Raw genomic sequence first — 18680 nt, 5'->3', positions numbered from 1 at the left:
CAGTCTTTACTTAAAGCACATGCATTTGAAATATGGAACAAATCATGTCTTATATATTAAGTAAATGTGTAAAATGTGTAAATGACAACATATATTTCATCCCATATTCACTACAGACAACTCCTTCTACAAGTTTAAGAGCTGTCGAATATATTATCTTTTCTGTCAATTCAAAAATTATTGCAAGAAACAAGAGGTCATTTGAAAATACGTTGTCTAAGAGTGGCGGTAAACTTTCTCATCTTTAATCCAGATCAATGGGTTTATAGTAGGGGGAGATTGCATCTAGCTATCGGATAGAATATTATATGCAAACTGTTAATACTAGATAGTGGAACCTAAATTGGTTGCAAATCGTATAGTTTGATAAGAATTTTTTTTCAGTTTTTTACACACTTAAACAGAATAGTTTCTATTAGAATTGAACAAAAAGTCTAATAATCCTGTCATTGGTCAACGTTAACCTTGATAAATTATTTTTTTCGAATTTTGTGTATATGGACTTTCATTCTAAACTTAACTTATCTGAAAAAATCAAAGAGATCACTAGATTGCGATAAGACTTTCATAAATGAATGGCGTGTGTTTGTTCTTTGATACTTGACAATTCACACACAATCTTTAATGTTTACTTATGATTGATTCTTCGTTAGACAGAACTGTTACATTTGTAAGACACATATTTTTGCAGAGTTGTTCAAGTTCATTACCGTACACGCTTACGATGTCTACAGTTTCAAGACTTTTTGGATAATTAATTGTTTTGAATTTTGATTCCAAAACGTTCATGTGAACTCAAACAATATCAAATTATCTCCAAGTTGAATCGCTACTGCGAAGTGAATGACCAGTCTTAAGGACAAACACACGTTTTAATTAGTCTATTAGTTATTGAAATAATATGCTTGTAATCGGAACCGAATCTTACAACGCGGCACAAGTTTAAATTGACATTTTGCTCATTGTGAAATAGCCATAAAAATATAGCCAGTCCCCAGTCTATGCAATTAATTATTCCTCGGGTAATACATATAAATACTCCGCTGAAGAGTGTTGTCATGATGATTGACTTGTAAACTTAAAAAATATATATTATTAAACTTTGTAATCAAAGCGTTCATATCCCTTGTTTGTTTGTTCACCATTTTACCATTTTCAAACTTGCAATGTTTTAATTAAACAGTCCGAGTAAAGGCAAACAATCATGTTAACAATTAAAGACAAAAAATAAAATTGAACAAGACTGTTGTCGATTTTTACTGCTGTCGTTTTAGATTCATAGTTTTACAAACATCACTGAATTTACTAAATGAAAGAGTACATAAGTAGTGTGGTGACTGAAGGCAGATTTTTTCAAACTTAATCTCCAAATCGCACACAGGGCATAACATGAAGACGATATTTTGGTCTTTAAGTTAAGACCATTTTAGCCGTGTGTTATTTGGGGAGATTAAACTTGTAATCTCGACGACATTTTACACTTCTGTCACCGCGCTAAAGCTATTTCACAAAACCCCTTGGAATATTTGACCGTTAGTGCTCCTCAACTTTGTTTGTTGTTTTATTGTTTTGATCTAAAAAGCTTCACTAATGAGTCTTCTGTAGACGACGTGTGCGTTTGGCGTATTAACTTGCATTGCCACCTGATCAAGAAAAAGCTAAAGATAAAACAAAAAAGCGTTATAAACTAAACACGAATATAATTTGTTTATTTGTCATTGCACTGCAATTGTGAAATTATGAGTTTGAGTGTGTATTTCGGTATCTTTTGGCGTTGCGCACAATGTTCGTACGAATTCCATTTTGATATAGATGATCATAAAAATAAATACGTAGACTGATCAGTCCGATTCCGATAAAGATATATTGAGTTCTGATTGAATTCATAACAATAGACTTGACAAAGAAAAATGGAAACCGAAATTTAAAATACCAAAATTTTAACACTTAATTATCCCATTCTTTTCGCAAAACCGTAATGTGCAAAGTTACAGTTTGTGTGCAAAAGATCGGAGTTCCGTTTCTTTCATATCGTATTTTTGCTTCTATCATCGCAAAACTTCACAAGAGTATGTCTATTGTTACAGTTATTTGCGTGTTAAAGAAAATCATGAGCACTGAAACTGTAAACTGAAAAAAATGTCCAAGCATATGCAAGGGAAGTATATATCGGACTTGCGCATTTATACCGTGAAATTGGAAAAGCTGAGAGGAAAACAAATTATGGTATTTTAAAAGTTTATCTTCTTCTTTTTTGTCTGGTTCACGGTATTTTTTTTGCCTGAAAATTACGTATAGTTTATATTGCAATGACTTCAAAAGGTATAGCCATCTTGTCAGAACATAAAACACTGCTGTATTTTCTTTAAAATTGAGGTTTTCACCGGCTGTATATCAAATATTGATAGTTAGATCATAGAAAATAAAAGTTGGCTGTAATTTTTTTTCTGCTGTTCTTTGTAAACAATATAGTGTTAAACATTTTTTTCGTTAGCCAACAAGATTTTGAAATCGTTTCAAAAAGTATAGCCGTTTTGTCACAAGGTTCACAAAACGTAAAGGATGTCACGCTCAGGTTTTTAAATTTAATTCATAATTTTTTGTTTCGAGTTAAATTCGAATGAAAATAAAAAAAATATATAAGTTATTTTATAACCAATGTGTGAGAAAGAAAAAGTTTAAGGTTAAATTCAAATGATGACCAAATGAGATTTAATAAAAAAAAAATATCAGGATCTTAGTTGTTATGAATATTTGTTTTATTTAACGAAAATTGTCTATCTACAAGTTGTAAATCGTCAAAAGCAACATGTATAATATTTTCGTTAATAAAATAAATAGAGAAAAACCTCCCGCTGATAATATATCAAACAAAGAATATGATCATGCCCCAAAAATACGGAAATAAGAACAACATAACTCCAATATTTGTTTTTATATAAGATCTTATCTAAAAACACATAAAATAATTTTAGAATATTTTGATATGAACAAAATACCAGATACAGTGTTTTCTAGATTTGAAGCGTTACACGTATGACTGTATGTGCATATCCTAAGTCCGAAACCTGTAAATATGTGGTTGTTGTGTTTAACTGTAGATCATGTTTGTTTTCCTTTTGCTGTTTTGTTCATATATCAGGTCGTTTATTTTCTCATTTGAACTGTTTTACATATGCTTATGTCGGGATCATTTGTAGCTTCATATGGGGTTTGATCGTTGTGCGTTTTCTTTGTTATTGATATCTTAAATTTAATGTTACAACTTATTTTTGCAGTAAGAAAATAAAGTATAAAAAGTAAAATGTAGATTTAATCATCCAGGCACAAAACCGTAACATCGTAAAACGGTGAAACTGTATTACCGAAAACATGATGAAATACGGTAGAATAGTCTAAACACAACACAAAAGGATCTGCAACACCGTTTGTTGACAGTATTTCAAAAATTGAAGAGGGAAAAAAACACGTAATCAATTTCATGCATTCTTATGCTTTTTTGGGATTAACCTACATAAGAACACTCAGAGGCAAATGATAAATGATAAATGGAAATATCAGAAGGTTTGATATAAAGTTGAGAATGAAAATGGGGAACGTGTCAAATAGATAACAATCCAGTCAAGGAGCAGATAGCAGCTCTAGACCATTATGGTCTTTATTAGAGCGAACATATTAAATACTTAACTAATGATACACTCCTGGATTGATTGTCCTCTAGCATCAGCATCGACACAGTGTGTTGTAATAAACAAAAACAATCAATGACTTTCGTCTTTATCTTTTCTGGATTAACCTTCATTAGTTATATAAAGTATGTTTATGTGCGTCAATGCTTTCAATTCATATGCGAATCACAGGCATGAACCACTAAAACGTATGAACCAAACTATGACAGTTCTGAGCCAAACTTTGACCTTAATTGTATCAGCAATCAAAATAGGTTCGCGAAGTAATTGTCTGATTTGAATACCAAAAAATTCTCTTTTAGAGTACATTCAATTTACGTTTCTAACTATTTTAATTTATATCAATATTCAACTGTTACACATCTTCAATTAGGGTCAAGCTGAGGACCACCCCTGGGTGCGGGATTTTCTCGCGGTGTTGACGACCCATTGGTGGTGCTTTTTGGTCGGGTTGTTGTCTCTTTGATATATTCCCCATTTTCTTTCTCAACTTTATTACAATATTTCTCATTCCAAACTAAAAGACAAACAAAAGGATCAAATTCGTACTTTTTTTTAAAATCAATTGCCAATGTAGTTATCTTGTCTAATGAAGGAGGAAATAGTACTATAATAAAAAAAAATACAGAATATTCTCTGAAAATTAAATTGTTTAGAATCTTGGTTTCTAGATTGATAACATATTTGTTACACATTGAGAAACATTTTGAACAAACCATCTGTATATTTCCATCATTATCAACTGTGTTCATCTCCTTGTCGACTTCTTTATTTATTCATATGAGGCAGATTTGATACAAGAGCTGTGTTCAAAGAAAAAATGTAGATAGCATAATTTTTTAAACATTTGTTTCGCATGCTATATAGATGTTGGCCTCTTGCTAAATAATTCAACGTTCGTTTCCTTTGTCAGACGCATCTAAGCAATCGTTATCGAAATAACGGATTATAAGGATACAGCTAAGTCGTACCTTGACTTACATCTTGAAACTGACAATCAGGGTCGGCTGAAACTACAAAAGAGATGATTGTAAAGTCCCAATTTTGATATTTAAAATTCTTTTTGAAGCAACATTCAAGCAGAGTCTGATGTATATATCGGCCAGTTGATACGATATTACAAAACTTGACAAGGAAGCTTTTGATCCAAGAATTCAATTTTGTGAAGTTTAAAATCTAAATTGTAATCCACATATCATTTCCACAATCCCTTTTCTTTTTTTCATAATGTAACCCACCTATTTAAATTTATCACCGGGTCCTAGTTAACACGTCCAACAAAATAAGAGCAACATCAGCACAATTTGCCTACTCTTTCGGAACACCTGAGAGTATCCCTGTTTCTTTAGAGTGGTTTAAGATGCTCAAGCTTTATTTGTTTTATATTGTGTTGTGCAAACTGCAAGAGTATAATAGTGTTTGTGCTCTGAACTTTTTTTTACGAAAGAGTTCATGGAAAACAACAAAACTACACGAAAATTCTATTGATTAAATTTATGTTTATTAATATGAAAATATATGTACAATGTAAACTTTTTAAAATAATCAATATATGACATATGTAATAGTTAAATAATACATGTGAATGATAGTAATAATTAGAACCTTATTTGCATCAATTATTCATGTTTGTTTCTGATACACATTCAAATATAGCCATGCTGATTATAATTTATACTAAGTTAAGTTATATCTGTATAACACAAGGCATTTAATAACCCAAACGATGCCCACATGTTTTTTCGCATGTAAGAATAATTCATGTGTACCAAATCTATAACATACCAACAGTGTCATATGAGGTCACACTCTCTGTATCTGTAATGTCATTAAGGTCTCGAATTAACTATTTTTTTGATACGGGTGTTCTTTAATAGTACCAAAACGTGATAAACTTTACCAAAATGTTTTTAAAATGTTTCAGCACCTATTCATAACGTTTTGTATTTCGTTATATTTGTAGTTTTTTTCGTTAATGTATAATTAAGAAAAAAATGTGTTTCAATTATTGACCAACAGCTTCTGGCAAACCAAAGGTGTGTTTGCTGCGTTTTGTGTTCTCTCGCTTGAATGCATTTGATTGCCTGAAATTAATAACTGAAAAGGCAGAAATATTTTAGGATTTTTTGGTAAAAAAATCATTTTTTTACGCTGACACGCGGTATTTATGTGGCAAAATCTGGTATCCATTTTGTTAATTGTTATTCTAAACATTTTATATATCAGAAAGGTCAACGATATGGATGAGTTCGTTCTGATAAATTCTGATTCTATTATATTCAGGTTATTGAATATCAGCTAGCTGTTTGTATAAATAAAAATAATTTTTCGGTCGAAAAGTCTTTTTTCGCGATTGAGTTTAATACTAAAAATGTCCTTTTTACCCACCTTCAAAAGTTTATATTTCGAAATTACTATATTCGCAAAATATGTTGATGCTAAAGAACGTGTGCAGGTATTTTTGACATATTTAATATTTATAAGTGATAAAATATAGATTTTGTATTTGTGAATCATAATAGATACAGTTGTCCTAGTCAGTTTTCAGCTTTTTTATATATATAAATTATGTAAATAATTTTTGCACATATTTGTTTATTGAGATAAAATTTATCAGAATTTAAACATTTGACGTTCCTGTGTGTTCTGTAGGTGAATCAGCGCCTTTCGCTATACTACTCTGAAATGAGGTGTTCATGGGTCCTGTTTGTTCATTCAATTCACATACTACTTCCGAAATATCTGCTTTTTCATCACTTTCAATCTTACTTAAATTAGCTATAGGGCCAGATGTATCCTGCTCAGTTCTGATGTCTGACTGATTGTCGGATTGTGATGACCGGTTCGTCTTGTTTGGCTTTGTGTCCTCATATCCCTTAATAATATATTTTATGATAGATTTTTGTCAACGTTCTAATGTCAACTGAGACTGGATAAGCGAGGGCAATGCACTTGTTATAACAGCAGTAGTACTTTCTAGCACATCACTTATCTTTGTATTGTATACTGTTAAAAATGTAGTTACAGATGCAAACATAAGAATTACTGATGAAACTTTAAAAACAATATCACCAACTGATACATAAAATGGGCGAATCCTCTCCAGTACATAAACTACAAGTTCCTTGTTTATGTATGTAATACTACTTTCTTCATTTATATGTCCGTGAGAAATATTGTTTTGAAATACGCCCTCCTTATCTCTACATGCTTCTATAATTAATCCAAAACATCTTTGTAAAAACGAATCATATCCCTTACTGTCTGAATCAAAAATACAAAACCCCAAAAAATAAACAATAAATAGGTTGAAGTTTCCTTTGGTGACGTTACAAGTGCTAAGCACATGAAATATATAATATAGACAATAAGATAACTTGTGTATGATACAATTTCTGAAAATATGTACATAAACATAACTAAAATCCCGATTGACAAAACCAAGACAAAAACTTTAAAACAAAACCATAGTACATACATAAAACTATAATCTTTACAAGTTTTTTCGTTAGTAGGAGCTGTTTTGCTACTGAATAATTTAGTTTTGCAAAACTTTATCCAGCCAATCGAAGTTATAAAAATAAATGGAATCACAGGAAATAAAAATATTATTACCATTATCGCACCAAACAATTTGATAAGAAAAGAACAAAAACATGTTTCATGTTTCAAATTTTTCCAGTGCCTACAATTAAAAATTAGGAAAATGCCAGTTTTTAAAATTCTGTGTACTTTTTTATAATCTACTAAATCTGTACATCCTTGTGGAGCTATTTTATCTATATATCTATCTAAGCCAATACCTTTAGCTCCACCAGCAATGAGTGATCCAAAATTTCCAGGTAAGATTACAATTATAAATCCTAGAACATGAAATATCAGCAGTGCGAAAAGCGGACCACCAAGAAAAGGTATAAAAGTGTGGTTAAAAGGATCACCTAAAAGAGAGGTAAAACCAAATAAGAAATCATGCTTCACTATATCTCGAATATGAGATCTCGAGTGATGTGTTGAGACATATAATATAAACTCAATGTAAATTCCCAAAGGTACAAGAATTATAAAAAATATTTTCATAATTCTTGGCTTTAGAAACTTACAAAAACAATTCGATTGTTCTTTGAAACTTTCGGTAAGGGCGATCCAAAATATGTTTCCAAAAACAGACATCATAGTTTTATCAGTTTTATCACGAGTGCAGCCTGTGTTTGAATCAATTTCACCAGAACTATGCCAATGGGCAGGATGAAACACATCGCTGATATTTCCTAATTTTACCAGCATAAAAGGGGTATAGCAAAATAATAGGATAGAAATAATATAGGGAACCAGTCTATAGCCCTCGATTCTCTTTAGTTTATCATTACAACAAACAGACCCATTATAATAATTGCAGCACCTGTATCCATATTCCTGGAAAGGTATGCCAAAATGTTTCTTCAAAATCAACCATGGACTATTTTCAAACCAATCAAACTTCGATATAAAGCATAAATTTACCTTTGCATAATCAGTATTTTGATCAGAAACATTCAAATCTTTCAAAGTTTCAATAAATGATTTAACAATAAAGCTGGTTAAATCTTGTTTAGGATTGTCGATAGTGCAGTTTTTCATGTTTTCTTGTATTTGAAGGTCAACTTGGTCCTTTTCAGTGTATTGGTCAAAAAGACCAAAAGAGAGCACTCTGAAATCCGTTCGCCAGGATACATAGTAAAGCGGCCCATTTGGATCAAGGTAAGTTTCTAGCCAGTCATGTGGATGAATTACAGCTTGTGTCTCCAACTTAGAATCATTTATCATTAAATATATATGTCGAGTGGTTTCATAATGACATGTTGACATGTTGACATATGAGCTCTATCTGAAATTTACAAAAATACATTTCAGTTCCTTTTTTCCTATATATAGGAGAAAAATAACGCTGAAACGCTTTTAATATTTGAAGACGATATGCATCATCATATTTTAACAGCTTAATTGTCTATTTGACTCAGGGGATCAATAAAAAATATGACTTTGACAACTCGAGCTAAATATTAAGATATCAAAATCATCCCTTTTTATCACACTGAACATTGTAAAAGCGATGCAAAAGATACCAAATGGACATCCAACCTGACAAGTGGAAAATATACTGAGAAAGCCATGACTAAACGAAAAAAGACAAACAGTCAAACTATAGCACACAAAACAAAACATAGAAAACTTAAGACTGGGCAACTCAAACTCCACCAAAACCTGGAAGTGATCACAGTTACCATTTGCATTAAATGAGATATAATTAAAACAAAATAAGATATGATCCGTATAGAGTTAAAAATAATAAATAAAATAAACATTTGGACCTAACAGGACCAACATGACCATTTCAGATTGAAATCTTAGTACTAGTGTAAGAAGGTAAATATCTAAATGAATAACTATAGTGTAATTGAAAACATGATCTCACTATGACATTTCTTTGTACTTGATACGCGTATATAAAATTGAGAATGGAAATGGGGAATGTGTCAAAGAGACAACAACCCGACCAAATAAAAAACAACAGCAGAGGGTCACCAACAGGTCTTCAATGTAGCGAGAAATTCCCGCACCCGGAGGCGTCCTTCAGCTGGCCCCTAAACAAATATATACTAGTCCAGTGATAATGAACGCCATACTAATTTCCAAATTGTACACAAGAAACTAAAATTAAAATAATACAAGACTAACAAAGGCCAGAGGCTCCTGACTTGGTACAGGCGCAAAAATGCGGCGGGGTTAAACATGTTTGTGAGATCTCAACCCTCCCCCTATACCTCTAACCAATGTAGAAAAGTAAACGCATAACAATACGCACATTAAAATTCAGTTCAAGAGAAGTCAGAGTCTGATGTCAGAAGATGTAACCAAAGAAAATAAACAAAATGACAATAATACATAAATAACAACAGACTACTAGCAGTTAACTGACATGCCAGCTCCAGACTTCAATTAAACTGACTGAAAGATTATGAATTCATCATATGAACATCAGGCACAATCCTTCCCGTTAGGGGTTTAGTATCATACCATCATAACATATATGAGAAGAACATAACCCGTGTCATGCCAACAACTGTTTCTAGAATAAATGTGTTTAGTTCCGATGCAAAGACCTTATGAGTGACTCAATATTAACGCCAAAATATGCAATCTTTAATGACTTGACAACAGTATCGTAATTATATCCCTTCTTAATAAGTCTATTCAAAGGTTTTGTAAGTTTCTGAGGTGAATACTGACACCTTTGTGCTTTATAAAGAATATTTCCATAAAAAAATGGATGTGAAATACCTGAACGTATTAGAAGTCTGCATGTTGAGCTATATTTACGAATGATGTCTTTATACCGATGATAAAATTTAGTAAATGTTTTGACTAGTTTGTGATATCGAAAACCCTAGTGTAATAATTTTTCAGTAATACATAAATTTCTCTCGTTAAAATCTAAAACATTGTTACATACACGAGCGAATCGTACAAGTTGAGATATATAAACACCGTATGTATTTTAGTTGTTAGGGCATAAGGTAACAGCCACCCAGCCATGATGATTATGCTACCGTAAGTTTGGAAAGATACAATATTGTGCTTCTTTGGACAGAATAAAGAACAATAGGCAAAACAAATAAACATTAAAATGGGATCCAAAATGTAAAAAAAAGATATGTATATATGTATGATAGGTCATAAAATACTAAGAGAGAAAAAATACTCAAATCTTAAAAAAAATACTGTAATCAACACCCCTTTTCCATCAAAAATTTTTATTGGAACTTTGTCGATATATTATTATTAACAAACCGATCATTTTGCACATTTTTCAGACCTAAAAGCTTGAGGTAACCCTTTGCCACAACCAAATGTTCTGTAGCCAAAAATGATGACATTGCATCCTACGTGCGGGGTTTGAACTTATAACCTCGTTGATGGTAGGCTAGTGATACATTAGTTCTCCTTCTTAAGACCACTCAGACATCGAAGCGCAACGATGTAAAATGACGATATGTCATAGTTTATTATGACTTCAAGATTATTCGTGTCTTTTGTTATTAAGCAAAAACAACCAATTAGATTCAAAAGTAACGAGTAAAAATCAGAATATATTCTTACCAGATATAAGAAAGTGTTACCTTTAAATGAACCAAAGCTTATAAATAAAATATAAAACTGTAAAACAGTTAAATTGAAGAGATAATATTCCTTTTTTTCGTAGTAACAGAGCTATCTATTTAAGGTGGTACCTAACACTACAGGGAGATAACTCTGTAAAATCAGCTAAACGTTTTAATTACGTTGTGTTGTTAAGGGAATATTAAACTTCTCAATGATCAAAATTAGTGTTTGTCAAACTCCTATATAACCAGTGTAATATTCCTGATACAATGGTTGATTCAATTTTTTTGAAATTTTTATATTTTTGTCAAAGAAACAAAGTAAATACTTTGTCAAAGTTTTATGAAAATTAAACGAGCCAAATTCATTTTGGTGAAAGTGTTGGGTACCACCTTAAGATTTAAAAAAGAAAATAATCAATCGAATTAAACTTTCATCAAACTTTAATGACAGAAAAATTATTTATTAAAGACAATTGTAATGCAAATGATCCTACCAGAATGCTGACGGGGTCTTGAATTTATAGGAATTCTGATTTATTTTTATCCTATAAATAATGATATAAATAATCACGATTCCTGATTAATTGCCAACAACTGAATTTCAAAACAATATTTCGGTGTTGCAAAATTGATACCGTTTTACAAATTGTATTTATATTTTCAAGTCCAGTTTAAATGTTTAATAAAAATAAAGGTCCATCAAACTTTCGTGGTTGATACTAACTCTGTTAGGTACAGATTGGTTAAAATAAGTATGCACCTTAATTGTTTACCATGGTTATTGACACCTGTGATTACTTCTTCTAAAACTAGCGAAAACTCGAAATTTCGCTTACAACGTTTTAGTTACCATCAATTTTAACAAAAATGTACACCACAAGTCTTGGCAATAATACCCTGATTATTTCGAAGATACAACTTCAAACTTCAACCAAACCTATTGCTTCTTAAATTTTCAACCACAGGAAGGTATTATATACTGTTATCCTCATGATACAAACCTCCAGATTGATCTTTTGCACCCCATCGATTTATGAGATTTGAAAATCGATGAACTGCTGGCGTCCTTATTTACAAGTTCAAAACAAGTTTTAATGTGTTTTATTTGGCTAAATTAACAAGAGAGATTTTTTTTTAATTTTGATAAAAGCATGCAAGCTTGATTAATTAAGCTGAGGAGGGTACGAATTATCAAATATTTAATCTATGTAAATGTCATTATATTGATTTTACAAGCTTTATATAAGTGCTGAATGTATCATAAATCATGTATGTTGTTTACATTTAATTAGAGAATGATGCAGAAGCATCTAAAAAAATTGGACAATTTTGACTTCGTCATAAGACTTTGAAGTCTTAGGGAATGAAGGCAACCTTTTATTATGTATTACGTATACGCCTTTTTGTTCTCGTCCTTTAAAGGATACCTCAAAACTAGCCAAAACATGAAATACGACGAAGATTTTTGCAAATGATGCATTGCCGTCAACCTTTTAAATGGTGAAAAATAAACGAGAGAAAAATGTAAGAGAAACCAATACCTTCCCCCTTTAGATACAAATAAGTGCTGTCTAATGTTTGTGCTCATTGTTGCTATAAAAACCGTATTGATTTCATTTTGTTTTTCATTAAATGATTTTATATAGGGTTAATAAAAGATGTCATACCTGGTTTAATAACTGAGTAGACAAAGTGCGATTACACATTACAACCTTTATGATAAATTATTCTTTATCTCTTAATTATAGAAACACTCAAAAACTGTTTTTGTTGTTCCATTTAACTTAAAAAAACATATAGAATAATGACGAGATATTAGGCTTATCTATAATGTTAATGAGGCCGTTAATGAAAATAATATCTCTCATATTTGGCGATATATCTGACATGAAATTTTTGTTCAGATCTCACCCAAAAAAAATATACTATTAATTTCATCTAAGGCCCTTTTCATCATCATATCAAAATATTGTCAGAAACAAACTGAAGACTGTCGCTCTGATCCATAATTAATATTAATCAGTATTGATCGAAGTTTCGTCTTTAATCCGAACCACATGCTTTCAACTTCATCATGTTCTAAATCAACACGACGAATAATATTAATTAAACTTTTATAATACATAATTATGCCACCGCCGTTGGCATTCCGGTCTTTTCGAACTGGTGTCTCAAAACCGAATAATGATATATCAAAATCAGTAAAGTTAACATCTAAATGTGATTCGGTAAAAATACTATATCGAAATCTTCAATTATGTCAGTAATATAATACAGTGTGTTTCCTAGGCTTCTAATATTACCGTGGAAAATTGACAATGTTTTTTCGGGCGGGTCTGGTGTGCCTCCTGGACCAGGATTACTTTCTATATCGCCACATACTAACAATAAGCTATATTACAACATATAAAATGATACAATATCAGAGTATGATTTGTATTTACTTAGAATCCACAACTTACATTTCTCCAAATTTACACATATTTCAAAACGTACATCATGAAAATGTTGTATCTAGGTCAAATATGTCAATTTCGAAATGCAACAAATAACAGTCATATTTAATGAATAAGTAACAACAAGTAAATCATCCAGGAGTTTGGAAGTGTTTTAAGTTAATGAAATATATTAAATGCATGCCAATTTGATAAAATTCATTATTCTTCAATAGTAAATATACGAATATTGGAACACACTTTATTGTATTTAGAGTATGGATTTATTAACAAAGTGAAAGAAGCACGTCATATATGAATACAATACAAATCTTTTAAATACAATCTTTTCCTTTTCCTTCCACAGATGTACTCAAATTTCAAACTATAAAAGTACAATTATTGATGTATATGCCATGTTTTTTAGAAGTATCAACATAGTTCGATACAAACAGGTGATAAATGTGGTTAAATTATAAAATACGCCTGTATAATATGATTATTGTTTTTTGCATATATGTTGTATTTTAAACTTGTAGAGCAAATATATGTGGGTTCATTTACTATGGCTTATTCTAGAAACTTTACCTGACCATATAGGAAAATAGGTATTTAGTCGGATCTTAACACGTACTTGTGATTTGGTTAAAACCGGTTTTGTTCAAAATATACGAAGAAATGTCGAAATGTTCAGGACTTAATTAAATCCGTATTTCGGTAGGATGGTGCAAGCATACGATTTTTATTGCGTCTTACACTTTGAGAAGCGAATAATCTTCAACTACTTTATTCAAATATTGTGTAAAAACGTTAATTTGGAGCTATGAAAGTCAAGTGGCTCGAGTATTTTTCTGAGGAAGTTTTAAAAAATTGCAAAGAAATATTTTTACATTGGGTTAGCTTTCATTAGTCTTAACTATCTATAGATTAACAACTTTTGGTTATATTTATAATTTAGAATCATCATTGAAGGTGGGGGACGATTTCGCAGATAATTAATTATATTGATGTGCCATTTGTATACAGAGTGACATTTCGTTGTATTATGTGCCAATTCGAAAACGTTATGCGAGTATTCTCTCCCCTTAACAGGTTCATTATTTTATAATTAAGTTTAGGTTTCTGATATAATTTTGAATAATTACAAATTGTATCAATTCAATATATTTCAGTTTTTGTTATTGGTGTATCAAAAACATTGATGTACGAATATAATTTCATAAATTTGAAACGTTTAAAATGATTACATACCAATATAAAGAACCGTTCATCATTTTTGAAAAAGACTATGAACGGAAATCGATTTATTTATCTTCCCTTGGTGACAGATTGATTGGGAAATGAACCAGCGTAATATAATGGTAATCACAGAGAGGGACCAGCAAGCAATTTTTAATTGTAGCTTATTCAACGTTAAAACAATTTTCCAATATAAACGAATGTTACTTTATACAAATATAAGGACTTTGTTAGCTAAATCTACAAATTTTATTAGATATTATGATTTTTTATTGCAATAGATTAATATGCTACTTATTCGCCTTTATTGATATATCGACCACGTGTTGTAGACTGACTTTTTCATGACCACGTTCGATGATAAAATCTTAAACTCTACTTATCTTAACCAAACAAATCAATTCACAACCACGTACATATAGTTACAAAATAAAATAGGTTTGTCTTGCCCCCATGGTGTGATCGTTAATATACACGGTCGTGACTAGATCAACTAACATTTACCAATTTAAATCGGTCAATGAACGTAATTTTATACGGGAGATAAATTATGTAGTAATCTGTTTTAGACATATCTAGCAAATAACTAATTATTTTCTGAACAATCTCCCTGTTTGTTCAGCAAAACTAATTTTACATGGATAACATGACAAATCCTGTAGACCTGGTATTTTTGATAACAGCATATAGTGCAATGAACTTTAGATTTTAGAAAAGAAAAGAAAGACACTCAAAAAGGGGATTCAGTTGTCCAATATATTCTTTTCTTTTCGACGTGTGGGATATTTATTGAAACTCTTTTTATTAGTCTTATTTTGTTTTGTTTTATCAAAGCGAAAGTAAAGAACGGTAGTTTCACCCTGACTTTTCTATAACGGATGAAATACTCTTATTCAGGACTACCGTTTAGATAATAGGAGCGTATTCACTTGCAGCCAAGTAAATGAATCAATGTCTAATACAATGTAAGTTTGGTGAGTCTCATGATTGCTACAAGCATAGGAAATATAGGCGGTTAAAGAAAAAACATTGCAAGAAAATGCGTCATAAAGAAATACATTGTTTCGTGGTCACATTACAGTTTTTGTCTTAAATCCAGGTCAATGTCTTAACAAACTCTGTTTAACTATCAAATAGATAAATATGTCCATCGCGACATTGTAGAATCAAAATTATAAAAAAAAGACTAAAAATATATGTGCATCTTAAGCATTTATAGTTTTATGATTGGAATGTTAACACGTATACCTCTGTTGTATGACGACGGGTGACACATTTGGAGCAGGAACTGCTTACTCTCCTGGAGCACCTGAGATCACCCCCAGTTTTTGGTGGGGCTAGTGATACTTAGTCTCTAGTTTTCCATGTTGTGTCTTCTGTACTAATATTTGTCTGTTTGTATTTTTTATTTTTAGCCATGGCGTTGTCAGCTTATTTTCTATCTATGAGTTTGACTGTCCCTCTGGTATCTGTCGAACCTCTTTTTGAGATTCAGATATATTACTAATTATAACTCATATTTGGCTAGTATCCTGGTCATTCACTCTGAAGTACTGGTTAAACAGTTAACTCGATTCATTTGGAGTCAAGCTGAACTTATGGAATTAAATCTACAAAAGAATTAATTCTTGAAATATATATTAAAACTATATACATCTTAAGCGTCTAAACTATTATAATAACAGGGTCAAAAACTTATATATATTAGTAAGGTTCTGTTCTTTGCATAATAGTTCCAACAAACGAAGAATCAATTCGACTTTTCAGAATCTAAAGAATCATGGGTAATTTCATTGCTCTTACTCCTAAATGAAAATAACGTCACGTCATTGGTTGAATTTCCATTGTTTATAACATTTTTAACCAATCACGACGTTTTGGTGTACACTTTTGAAAATATTACCCATGATGCATTAGATTCTGAAACGTCGAATTAGTAGTAAATGTTATATATTATGTTTGATATGTCTTAAGTGTTAAGGAGAAAACAAACGGCATTCACTTGTGTCATTTATATATCTAACTTCATTTACTCAAATTATAATCTCTATGACTTAACTGTTTTAAAACATGTTTAGATTTTTTTTTTATTTGAAATGTGCATCATAATAACAAAAATTAGAAAACCAATTAACAAGATTAATAATCAACCATTATGGGAATATTTCGTTTTTTATTGGTGATTTCTTGTGAAAACTTCAATCATGTCAAGAACTAAATTATTGTGTATATGATTTGTCTGACGTTAAATCCGATGCATCATGTAATGAAAATGCCGCGCTCCTTTTACACGTCTAGAACCCTTGCATCAACCCTTTGAGGAGTCCGTTAATGGCCTGCTGTAAGGCTAACTGTCTATCCCTATTTAATATACCCTCATTTTCCCGTTGCAGTCCAAATTGCCTAGACATTCATCCCTGACGGCCACTTTGCAGGACCTACCTGTTGAATTTATTGTTAATTTGTTTCTAGTCCTGAACATGCTTGGAATATTTGCCATTATACGTTAAACAACCAACACTCAATCAATCATAATCAGTTGTGAGGTAGAACTGTATACATATTTGTTAAATAACCCCAATTATTAGTCGGGTATATAGACATGTTCACATTGGTCTTTATCCGACTGACAGTGAAAATCTTGCCAAAATTGAATGTTCGATTGCCTGTCGTAGGTGAATGCATGTAAAGTCACGTCAGATCAGAATTGAGGGTTAAATCCAATGCCTTGTATATAGTGTAACGTTCTCTTAACGTTACAACCTTTTTGTAACAACTCTTAAAGATCCATAAATAAACATGTGTTAACTATTTTTTTTCATTATTTTTTTGTAAAGAAATAAGGCAGTTGTTTTTCTCGTTTGAATTGTTTTACATTTGTCGTTTCGGAGCCTTTTAAAGCTGTCTATGCGATGTGGGTTTTCTCAGTGTTGACGGTTGTACGGTGATCTATAGTTTTTAACTTGTGTGTCATTTGATTTCTTGTGGAGATTTGTCACATTGGCAAATATATCACATCTTCTTTTTTATATTTATTAGCTCATAAAAGGTCAAATTCCAAAATTTAAGCAGATTCTTGTTTTTTTTTCTTTCGATTTGAGATTCAATGAAAACATTGCCATTTTTAAAAATTCAAATATCCCAATAAGTAGCTCCATAATCTATCACATGCATCAATATTTTTTGCTATTTTGTTCCTTAACAGATGCTCTTTCGACTTGATTTTTTTTTAATTTCACCTAAGTGCATCATTAATATATCTTCAAAACTTAGCTCGAGTGGGTATGTGTGTATGGTACATTGCGATGAATTGTTATTCTGAAGTACATGGTATGTCATTCAGAGATTATATCAACGTAGTAACTAGTTTAAACGCCACACATATTATTATGCGTAGATGTTATCGTGAAATGTTGGAAAGATTGTAATCAAGCTCACAGCATGGTTGATCAACGTTTCGAAATTTTGAAAGATTATCAATAGCAGAATGGCCATTCGTTAACACCTGAAACAATTAATCACATACAAAACATATATCAAGTATCACGTTATGAAAATAATAAAGACTCAGCACAAATAATTATTTAAAAAGGCCATTTAAACATCTAACCTGTCACTTTATTTGGTAAAACGTAGTATACTTTTACGTCGATATCTGCCTTCAAATCACCACATAAATGTTATGTTTTAACCATATCTACTTACTAAAAAACAACTTTACGTCTAATTCTGTATTTTTATTTTGTAAACTTTTACGTTTTCGGATATGATATTATATTGCAAAAGTGACATATAGGTCCAATGGGCCGGGTGTAAATATCAAATTGCTATGTATATAATTGTATAAATGTATGTTCTGATACACATGTCACTATAATAAATAATTACTTACTTACTTACTTACTTATTATGTTGGTAGCAGTAGAATATATATATGTACATGTACGACTTTCTTTTGCCTAAAAATCCTTAAGTTTAATTGTTTTTCCCATATGAGAAACTTACGTTATATCTAACATGTTGTCTAAAAAAAAATTAAATAACGAGAGTATTTTACGGAGAACATAATACATGAAAAAGGATTGTTGGTGGGAAAAGGTATACAACATTAACTAGGCTGTAATCTGTGCATTATATCAAATACCCGTTGACACCTTTCCGATTTTACATACGTC

This window comes from Mytilus edulis, chromosome 7 (genome assembly GCF_963676685.1).
Source record: "Mytilus edulis chromosome 7, xbMytEdul2.2, whole genome shotgun sequence".
Lineage (NCBI taxonomy): Eukaryota > Metazoa > Mollusca > Bivalvia > Mytilida > Mytilidae > Mytilus > Mytilus edulis.
This window is presented reverse-complemented; position numbering follows the sequence as displayed.